This window comes from Symphodus melops (assembly GCF_947650265.1).
Source record: "Symphodus melops genome assembly, chromosome: 3".
Lineage (NCBI taxonomy): Eukaryota > Metazoa > Chordata > Actinopteri > Labriformes > Labridae > Symphodus > Symphodus melops.
In genome coordinates this window covers 29,054,646-29,063,748 of record NC_136693.1, presented here as the reverse complement: position 1 = coordinate 29,063,748, position 9,103 = coordinate 29,054,646, and the positions used below count along the sequence as shown (strand labels likewise).

General features: G+C 40.6%; 1 long non-coding RNA gene across 1 annotated transcript; it reads right to left on the bottom strand.

Moving 5' to 3' along the window:
- Positions 1-2,887: 2,887 nt before the first annotated feature.
- LOC306821291 lies at positions 2,888-8,676 on the bottom strand. Its single transcript, XR_013778764.1, has 3 exons — positions 8,480-8,676; positions 7,448-7,506; positions 2,888-3,500 (listed from the first exon to the last, which is right to left on the bottom strand). It is a non-coding gene; the product is annotated as an uncharacterized lncRNA (long non-coding RNA).
- Positions 8,677-9,103: the final 427 nt, after the last annotated feature.

Below are 9,103 nucleotides of genomic sequence, written 5' to 3'. Positions count from 1 at the left end.
TGTGTGGCTATTAACCAAAAAACGTTTTTTTACATATGAATGATATTAAAGTAATATTATGAAATGAATGATCTTTGGTTTAATCTGAAAATCCAGCTCTTAAAACATCAATTAATTCTTCCGTTGCTGAAGTTTGAGCATTAAACTGTTTTTGGATTGACACTTTAAAACGTTTTTAATCTTTTAAGACAGCGCTACTCAACAGCTGCAAAGCCATTTTCACATCTGCATCCCTGAAAACGTCCAGTCAGCGGTTCGCACATGCACCCCACTACCCCTGTTACTGCTGGTTTCCACAGCAGCAGTTTGCTCAGGTTTCCTTCTCCGTCGTGTTCTTGCTCCATCTGTGCCAGTCCCATTGAAAAATGGTGCATATTTGTCGCAGAACAGAGGCGAGTTGCAAAGCTGGCATTGACCACGGTGCATGCAGTAGAGACATGACCATTATCTGCAGAGGGTGCAATTAGCTGTGGAGTGTGCAGCGTTGATGTGATCCTGTGGTAACTTATCTATTAGACACGGGGGGGCATGACGTAAAAACATGGAAGTGGTGTCTGTTTGACATTTTAGGGAGCTTTTAAGAGTTTTTAGTTTGTGTTGGTTATTGGAAAGAACATTATGCCAAGCAGCCTTTCTGCACTGTGTGCACTAAGACCCAACTGTGAGCCACTTCCATGAATCAGGGCTGTAATGAAGTGCCCTTCTATTTCAAAACGTGACAACACGTGAGAAAGGGCTCATTTTGTACAACTGACTGATAAATCTTTTTGGTTCAGTGGAATTATGGCCTGATTAATCAGCCGTGATTAGCATTTAACAAGGCCTAATGGAACCCGGGGTCCCGATGTAGGTCTCCTATTTATTTATATACCTTACAAACCATCCCTCTTTTTCTGAACACATTAAGCTGCCAGTCTTATTGCAGTGACAGGGTCAGCCCTCACCGGTCATTACATGTCCTGGGGAAGAGGAAAGATGGGCCTGATGGCGAAATCACAGCTCACTGAAAGGCTCAGTGTTTATTCTTAGCCTTCCTGTAATGAGTCTGTGTTTCTCTGAAAATCTGACTCTCAGGGTAAAAGCTGAAACACATGCATGTCAATGGTTTCTAAATTAAGTTATTTATTCTCACAATAAAAAGTGTTTTTCTCTCATTATAAGTTATATTATAAAAGTCAAGGGATGTTTATATGGAGAGCACCTTTAAAACAGCTTCTGATGACCAAAGTGCCTTTCAGACTTGCATTTAACACAGGAAAAAAAAGAGTGGAAAAAAACCCCTGAAAACAACACTAAGTAAATATTGGATTTGTTTTCATTTCATAGGATAGGGAGATATATCTGCATGTCATCAACAAAGCATGGGAAAGGTTAGCCGTGATTTCTTTTAAGGGCACCCAGTGGCAGCATGCACAAGGAAAACCAAAACTGTGTTGAAACGGAGCCCTGAGGAACCCCACAAGCGATTGAAGGCTTACTCTATACTTCTTTTTTTTTAAGTACGATTTGAACACATTTAGAGCTCCCTCTCGATCCTGACTCAGTCTTGAAGCTTGGTGACCACGACTTTGTGGTCGACCATGTCAAACGCTGCATTAAGGGGGCGCTGGTGGCAGTGCGCGTGCGCACATCTATCGAGGCTACAGTCCTCACACAGGCGGCCCGGTTTCACGTCCGGCCTCCGGCTCCTCTCCCACATGTGGTTCCCCACACTCTCTCCCTGATGTCCACCTCCGTCCACTGTCCACCCTCTCTAATAAAGGCAAAAATGCCAAAAAAAAAAACCCAAAAAACTGCATTAAGTTGTAAAAGTATTACAGTCGCACAGTCCTCATTGTCTTTGGCTAAAAACAAACAAGAACTTTTAAAAGAGTTGTTTCTGCACTGAGGTTTTCGTGAATAGCAGATAGAGAGCTTCAAATATGTCAGTGTTTTTGTTGGTAAATTACTCTGTCTAGGGATTTGGATATAAAGGCAGATTGGAGGTAACGTTTAGAGATGAGACCATCCGATCTTTTATCGATATCGGGTCCAATATTAAAATAATTTACTGTACATAGAAAATAATAGGTTTAAACAAAACAAATGTAGGAGGATCTATGGATGAGTTTTGATGTATAGATTCAGCCACTTATTTATTTTTTCCATCCTCATCTTGTACATTTGCTTATAAAGCATCACGGCCTCTCTTTCTCGTCACACCTTTCGTGTGTGCACCTTCAAACCTCCTGGGTGTGCAGCTGAGTCTGTATCCATGTCAGATTCCCTCTCCTCGTCTTTATCTCCCTCATTTCCTCACTCCTCCACAACTCTTACTGTTACTGGGGCTGTAATATTGTTGGTCGGCCCTGGGTGGCGATGCAGTGTTCTCTCCCAGGACTTGAGCAGACCTGAAAATATGGCTGCCAGGAGAGGAGGTGGCAGATGGCTGACAAGGCATTTTTACCCATAACGCCCCAGTAAAACTTTAACTTCCAAGATTTAGTGCTAGCGCTCTGCACTTAGCAAGCTGCAGCCGCTGGCATATTTTTTCAAAAGTCCCAAACTGATGGTTTTGCAAGCCGCGCATAAACATGCTTTATTGATCGCGCTGTTAAAAGATTCAAAGGGTCAGTATCATTTAGCAAAAGGCAGTTTTAGAGGACAAATAAAAGCTAAAAATTGTTCAAACATTGAGGCAGGCATCATTGATTTTAGAGGAAAACACAGAATGCTGGGTTAAATTATTCATTGTGTCATAATATTGACTGATGAGGACGGTCCACAATAATTTAGAAATTTAAAGGTTCCTAGGCAACAATGGCAATTAAGGCATTCAGTTCACCCAGTAACAATCTCTAAGGGCCAGGCTGCAGTCATATCTCTTAATTTGTCCTGGACAAGAGCACCATGAAAGTCATGCTCATTTAGGAAATTGTCCAATGAGAAAGCGTTACTCATAAACCACGTAGAGATTTTATTGTGTTTATATCAAACAACATTCTTTATTATACTCACAGCTGAAAAAGTCTTATAATTATTATTCCATTTCATTGTTTGTTATCCGCTTACATGAAACAATACCAAGGTCTTGACAGAATATAAAGCCACCCCCCTCTCACTAATGCATACAAAAGGGTCACAATGAGGACTACATTACTGGTGCAGAGGTTATGCATTGTGTGCTGACTACAGGGTGTTTGAGGGGCTAATTGGACCCTGGGTGCATGTTAGGAAGGCACGATGACTGTAGAAGCTTCAAAGTGCCAAGAGAGTCAGAGGCAGAAAAAGAGAGCGACAAAGAGACGCCCGAATCAGAAAGGAAAAGACCGAACTGAGCCTTCCAAGCCGTATGGAGGTACTGAATGAGGTGGCGTTATTGGACTCAGGTGAGACATGTACACATCTGTGCCACTAACCATCCTGGTGGGGTATGTGTGACTGAGATAGAGAGTGTGGGTAAGTGAGTGCCTGCACACTATTTTATACTGCACACATCTGCCAGTGTCTCTTCCTGGGACCTGTAAAAAAAAAAAAGAGCTGAACAGAGACGCAGTCATAATCCAGAGCAGCAGACTGAGATAAAGAATCCAAGTCTCTCAATGACTTCATGCATATCTTTTTGTCAATCCACCACTATCTTTTTTATTTCTTCAAAAAAGGGAAATACAATTAAAATCACCCATGCTTCTCCTGGAAAAGAAGCTGTTACACACCATGAAGCAGTCAGTAATGGAAACACATTTAAGATAACAGGTCGAACTTGTATGGGTTAAGACAGAGATAGCTGATTTCTGAAGAGGATTATTTAGCTACCCATTTTAGGTAAGTGGTGAAATTTGCTGGTTAGATCTCTACAACTGATCCCAGGCCTTACACAGGACAGTGTTAGTGCTTTCATACTTGCACAAAGCTCCCGAAAAACTTCTGATATTTGCAAGGCGAGCTGTACCTATGAATGCTAAAAGCCACATTTTATACTCTCCTTTTATCCAGAGTTTTTTCTGTAGAAAGACTCAGTGAGCTGATGTGAAAAAGCTTCAGGATATAGTCATGATAAATCATGATAAATCTCCTTTGGTGAGTGAGATGGGTGTATGCGACCAGTAGCATCTCTTTGCACGGTAATGAAACTGCTGCATTATTTTTGACATTCGCCAGCATGTTCGTTTAGTCTTTTGTTAATGTTGTCATTCTGTTGAACAACACGTGTGATGAAATAAAGACAGTATCATCATCTTGCCTCAGGAGAAGTTATTAGGGATCAAATAAGATGTAAATGAGAAACTTAGTGTGGCGTTGAGCCACGGCTGTTTTTAGAGTAAGGGCAAACCAAGAACATCGCTTAACAGAGTCTCACTTATGGACTTGATGTTAGGTGTCTGGCTAATAATTAATGTTAGCAATGTCCAAAGCTGTTCATTTTCAATGAATCACTATTTACATTTCACACTTCAATATTGCTGCTAATCCCACTTTAGCCTTGGTTTCTCATCCACCACAGCTGGCTTTATGCCGTTTCATTATATAATGAGAGAGAAAATGTGTAGATGGAAGAAATCACTTTAATGTGCTGGATATGTGACTTTAACTTCAGGCAAGCGATTGGAAACATGTACATTTGTTCCTTTAAGCTTTTCAGTTCAAAGCAACCTGGTCTTACAGCCAAGTATTCAAAAACAGCAGCTATACAGTCCATAACTAAAAGAGTCCTGAACAATCTGAAGCCTCCAAGGTAGCGAGGGTGTCATATTTTGACAAGTTATGATACGCCGACCAAGCTGCCTCAATGAAAAGTTGGAGCGACACATTCAGCTGCACTGATTTCACACTGACACATGTCATTCTGCACAGTCACCAGCCAAATGCATACTCCTACTTGAGTGGTCTATTTAAGCCTCTCCTCCTGTCATTTCCTGCGCTGCCCTGCATCAGCACTGCACCCTTACATCGACATGCAGGCCTTCATCTCATCAACTCAGGTTGGAGTTTAGGAGCAAAACTCAAGCTCATGTGCAGCTGCTGCAATCTACATTTCAAACCATTACGAAGAGAGTTGTTGGACTAAAATTAAATAAATAAAAATCCGATGGCATGCCTTCATTTTGAAGCAGCACTGACGGCTGAGTCCAAAATAGTCTCCTCTGTTATTGTTTAACGTACATTTCAGTAGTCACAACCTTCATTTCCATCCAGTATTTACAGCAGTTAGTGAGCCTGATTGGATCAGACCATTTACAGGTATACTGAAGTCAAATGACTCATATCTGTGCTCAAAAAGAAATGACATCACCAGTGAAAGCTAAGGTCTGGTTAGTGTTGGTAAACTGAATCAACACCGTTACAGACAATCACAGAGTGTTCCCTAATCAAATCTTCCATGATTATCAAGACCCAACAATAACCTATGAGTTCTGCTCGGAGACAACCCGATTCATATCAAATGTTTTTGTTAGGATTTTACTTTTTGACGATTACGTCATCAAAGGGTCAGGCTGAGGTTGTGTGCGACTACAATTACCGTGAGAAACGAGGGAGGACAGAAAAAAAGGGGACACGAGCGGCGATCAGCAGCAAGACACAACCCACATACTGTAGGTGCGCTGGACACCTGAAATGTGTACAATTACAATCTGACCTGGAGCTCCTGCTGAAGTATAATCAATCCATGTTGTCTGCATCTCCCCTGTCATTTCTTCTCCCAAACTCATGTTCCAAAATGTATTTTTACGCCTCTACACAAAGCATTTTTAATCGCAAATTTAACTGGCGGATTCATTGTTTACATGAGGTCACGTCAGGTGAGGCGAACAATAATCTTAAAAAATCCTCTAGTATGTGATGTAGGATGTGCTGCAGGATTATGGAGAAGAAGATCTATTAATGGGGACACGTTATGACAATCCACTTTGTTTTTGAACCAAACCACAAACCGTCCGTTGTTTTTGCTCTGCATGAGTCTTACAACACAGAGAAAAATGCTCCGTTTCAAATGTGCTCTCCTTGTGATGTCACAGTGGGATCCACTCCCCTCTCCTGGTATCTCCACCCATGGACTCCATCCCCAGCCTAGAGTAGAACTTTTGAGCACATCGTCTCACTAGAGATGAGGGATCTCTACGGGGAAAACTCAGGGGGGTCATTACATTTAAAGACACACGCACCAAAAACGGAGCATTCTGAGAGAGCTGCTTTCTACAAGGTTACAAACTTCCTCTGCTGCTTGATTCATATTATATTTGGACCAAAGCTCAGCACAGATGTTTCATTTAGAGCACAGAGGACCGTTTGAAAAGGTAAAACAAAGTTGATGATACTTTCTCTTTAAGATTCTCTTCATGCGTGTGATGAGTGATGCAAACCTCCTGTAGTCTGAGCCAGGCTTTAGACGATGTTCGGGACTATTAGTTATCAATTAATATAGAAAAAGAAAATCCCCTTGTGTCCGCTGAAGAAGAAAGTAAAATCACATATGTAGTCTTTTATAGCAGCAGTTATCGTAGTTTACAAGTCAGAACTACAAATGTTCACCTACAGAATCCAGAGAAGAAGAGGCAGTCCAATGGTCCAAGAAAAGTTACAGACCAGCTGCTTTTGCACTCTCTGATATCTCCATCCACACCTCCACATATTCATCTCACACCTCAGAGGAACGTGCTGCCCTGCTGGCCCCAAACATCGCATTGGATGCACCGCTTTATCTCCACGCATTAACACGATAGAAAACTATGAATACTCGAATCTTATCTCAGCCACATATTACAAAGAGCATTCATCATGAAGCACATTATGTATGTATCATGTCAGCAGAGGGAAAAGATGGTGCGGGCAAAATCCCATTTACCTGCACCAGTGAAAGGCCTGTTGTATTGTCCACATCTTAAATATGAAAAAGATTTATAATCTCATCCAATTCATCATCTCACATCCCTTACCCATTTTTTTGTTGCTATCCTGGGTCTGAAATTAACTTGCACTCCAGAGCTTGGGACTTAATAGGATAAAAATATAGAGAAATATCTCTTGGAAAAGAGGCTGCTCGAGTCAGTAAGATGTACAATATATATTAAGTGAGTGTGAAGGTGTGATGTGCAGATTGATAAATGTGCTGGAATTACTCAATTCTTTCTCTTTTAATAATTCTGTCATCCTTACCCACCATTTGACCATTACACTATTGCAGTCATTTTTCGTAGGAATAGGTAATATCATCAGTCATTATAATCATTTAATACATCTTTTCTTGCCCTCCCTCTTACTTTGGCTTCCGCTGGTGCCAAGTCCTGTATCTAGCACGTCCTCACAGCTATAAATTTCAGTGGTGGCCAGTGACATTGGGCTTCTGGCCATGTACAATTAGAAGGAGCACGTATGGGTGGTAAAGGGATGTGTACAAAGCTAGCAGGAAGGTTTTAAAAAGTGGATGTGTTACAGTGAGATTATTTCCCTTTGTCTGGAGGTCTCCTACCTCTGATTGGTTGGGTGTCATCCTGTGGAGTCCATCAGATAAATCATCCACCTCAGCCACTTCAAAACATGAACAAAAAAAAATCATCAATACTTTTAGCAGGACGATGAGATGTGATGTGTTGCATATTTGCATCTGCAGGGCTTTATATTACTTTACTCCGTGCTCTACTTTGCATTACTACAAGAGCTTATTACAAATATCATACTAATTATCATAGTAACAAAGTCCCTCTATGAAACCTGTAGAACTCTGTCCTGAAGACGTTAGTGGTGACATAAGACAGCGTGCATGTACCACTTCTAATTAAATAAAAAAAATAAATAAAAAAAAAAGAGTTTCTCTGTGTTGGTGGGAGAATCTCACTGGACTTCTGTGACCTATGAGATAACTGTCAGATGAGCCTAAGAGACAGTGGACAATGTCAGTGTGCTAGTTTTAAGGTATCACATTGGTTTCATGGAGGAAACTTTGCTTCAACCTGACATTCAATTAATTCAAATGTGCAAGGCGATAAGGTAGGTCCACCTACCTGTCAATCAAAACACCTAGGCTGTTAATTAGGCAAAAGTTAAACTCTTCGCTTTAATGAAATTAACCCCCCCCCCTCCCTTTTCTTTAAAAAACAGCTTTTACCAATAAAGTAATAAGCTACTTGTATGTAAGACAATAAACCACCTTTTGGTATTAAACTGTAAGCACATTTATTTTTGCCAGTGTTATAAAAACGTGCATCTTAACAAAAGAGATAAGGACGCTTGGCTTTCCAACCAGCCTTAAATTAAAACCCGAGTATCAGATTTAAAAATTCCTAGTTTCATTTTTTAACACTTCTAGCACTTCTTGCTTCTTGGTTTTAAACAGCTTTAGCAAAGTTTCTTCATCAGACTGAAACATGCAACACATCTGACAAACTTAGCTGTCTTTGACCTCAAACAAAACAGGACCTCAAGACTGTCATTCAAATAATACACAACACAAAAAGTCTAAAAGGAGTTCAACAGAAGATACGAGGTTAGCAGATTAGCTTACATGTGAGGGTGCTCGCTAGTCTACGAGCCGCTACCACCATGTTGTCATCATCTTCAGAGAATCTCCCCCACAATTGTATCCCTAAACCTTCGATGAAATCCAATGTAGTTTGTCAAGGACTTTCAGCTTAAAAGCCTGAGCCAAGAGGAAGAAAATCACTGAACATCTGACAATGAACTGATACAAGAGGGGAGGAAGAGCCGAATACAGAGGGCAATCAAACGCAGGTGAAACTGATGAAGGCAATCAAGCACAGGTGAAACTGATGAAGGCAATCAAAAAGGAGGGAAACACACAAAGGGAGGATGTAAGAGTACTCACAGGGGGAAAAAAACTAAATAAAACAGGAAACACTTTAAAACTTCAGAATTTTACAGTAAGAAACACAAGATGAACAGAAATACAAAAAGAGGGTAAAATGGTAAAAAACAACAAAACTAAACTTTGAGGATATGAGGATAGAAAACAAGCAAATCTGATAGGAAATGACAACTGATGACAACAAAACAAGGAACGAATGAACTAAACAAGAGAAAACACAAGTTAACATGCGTGCATACTTTAACATGTAACTCTCATTTTACGTATCAAATCTGGATTCTTTCTTTATTCAGTAAATGGACT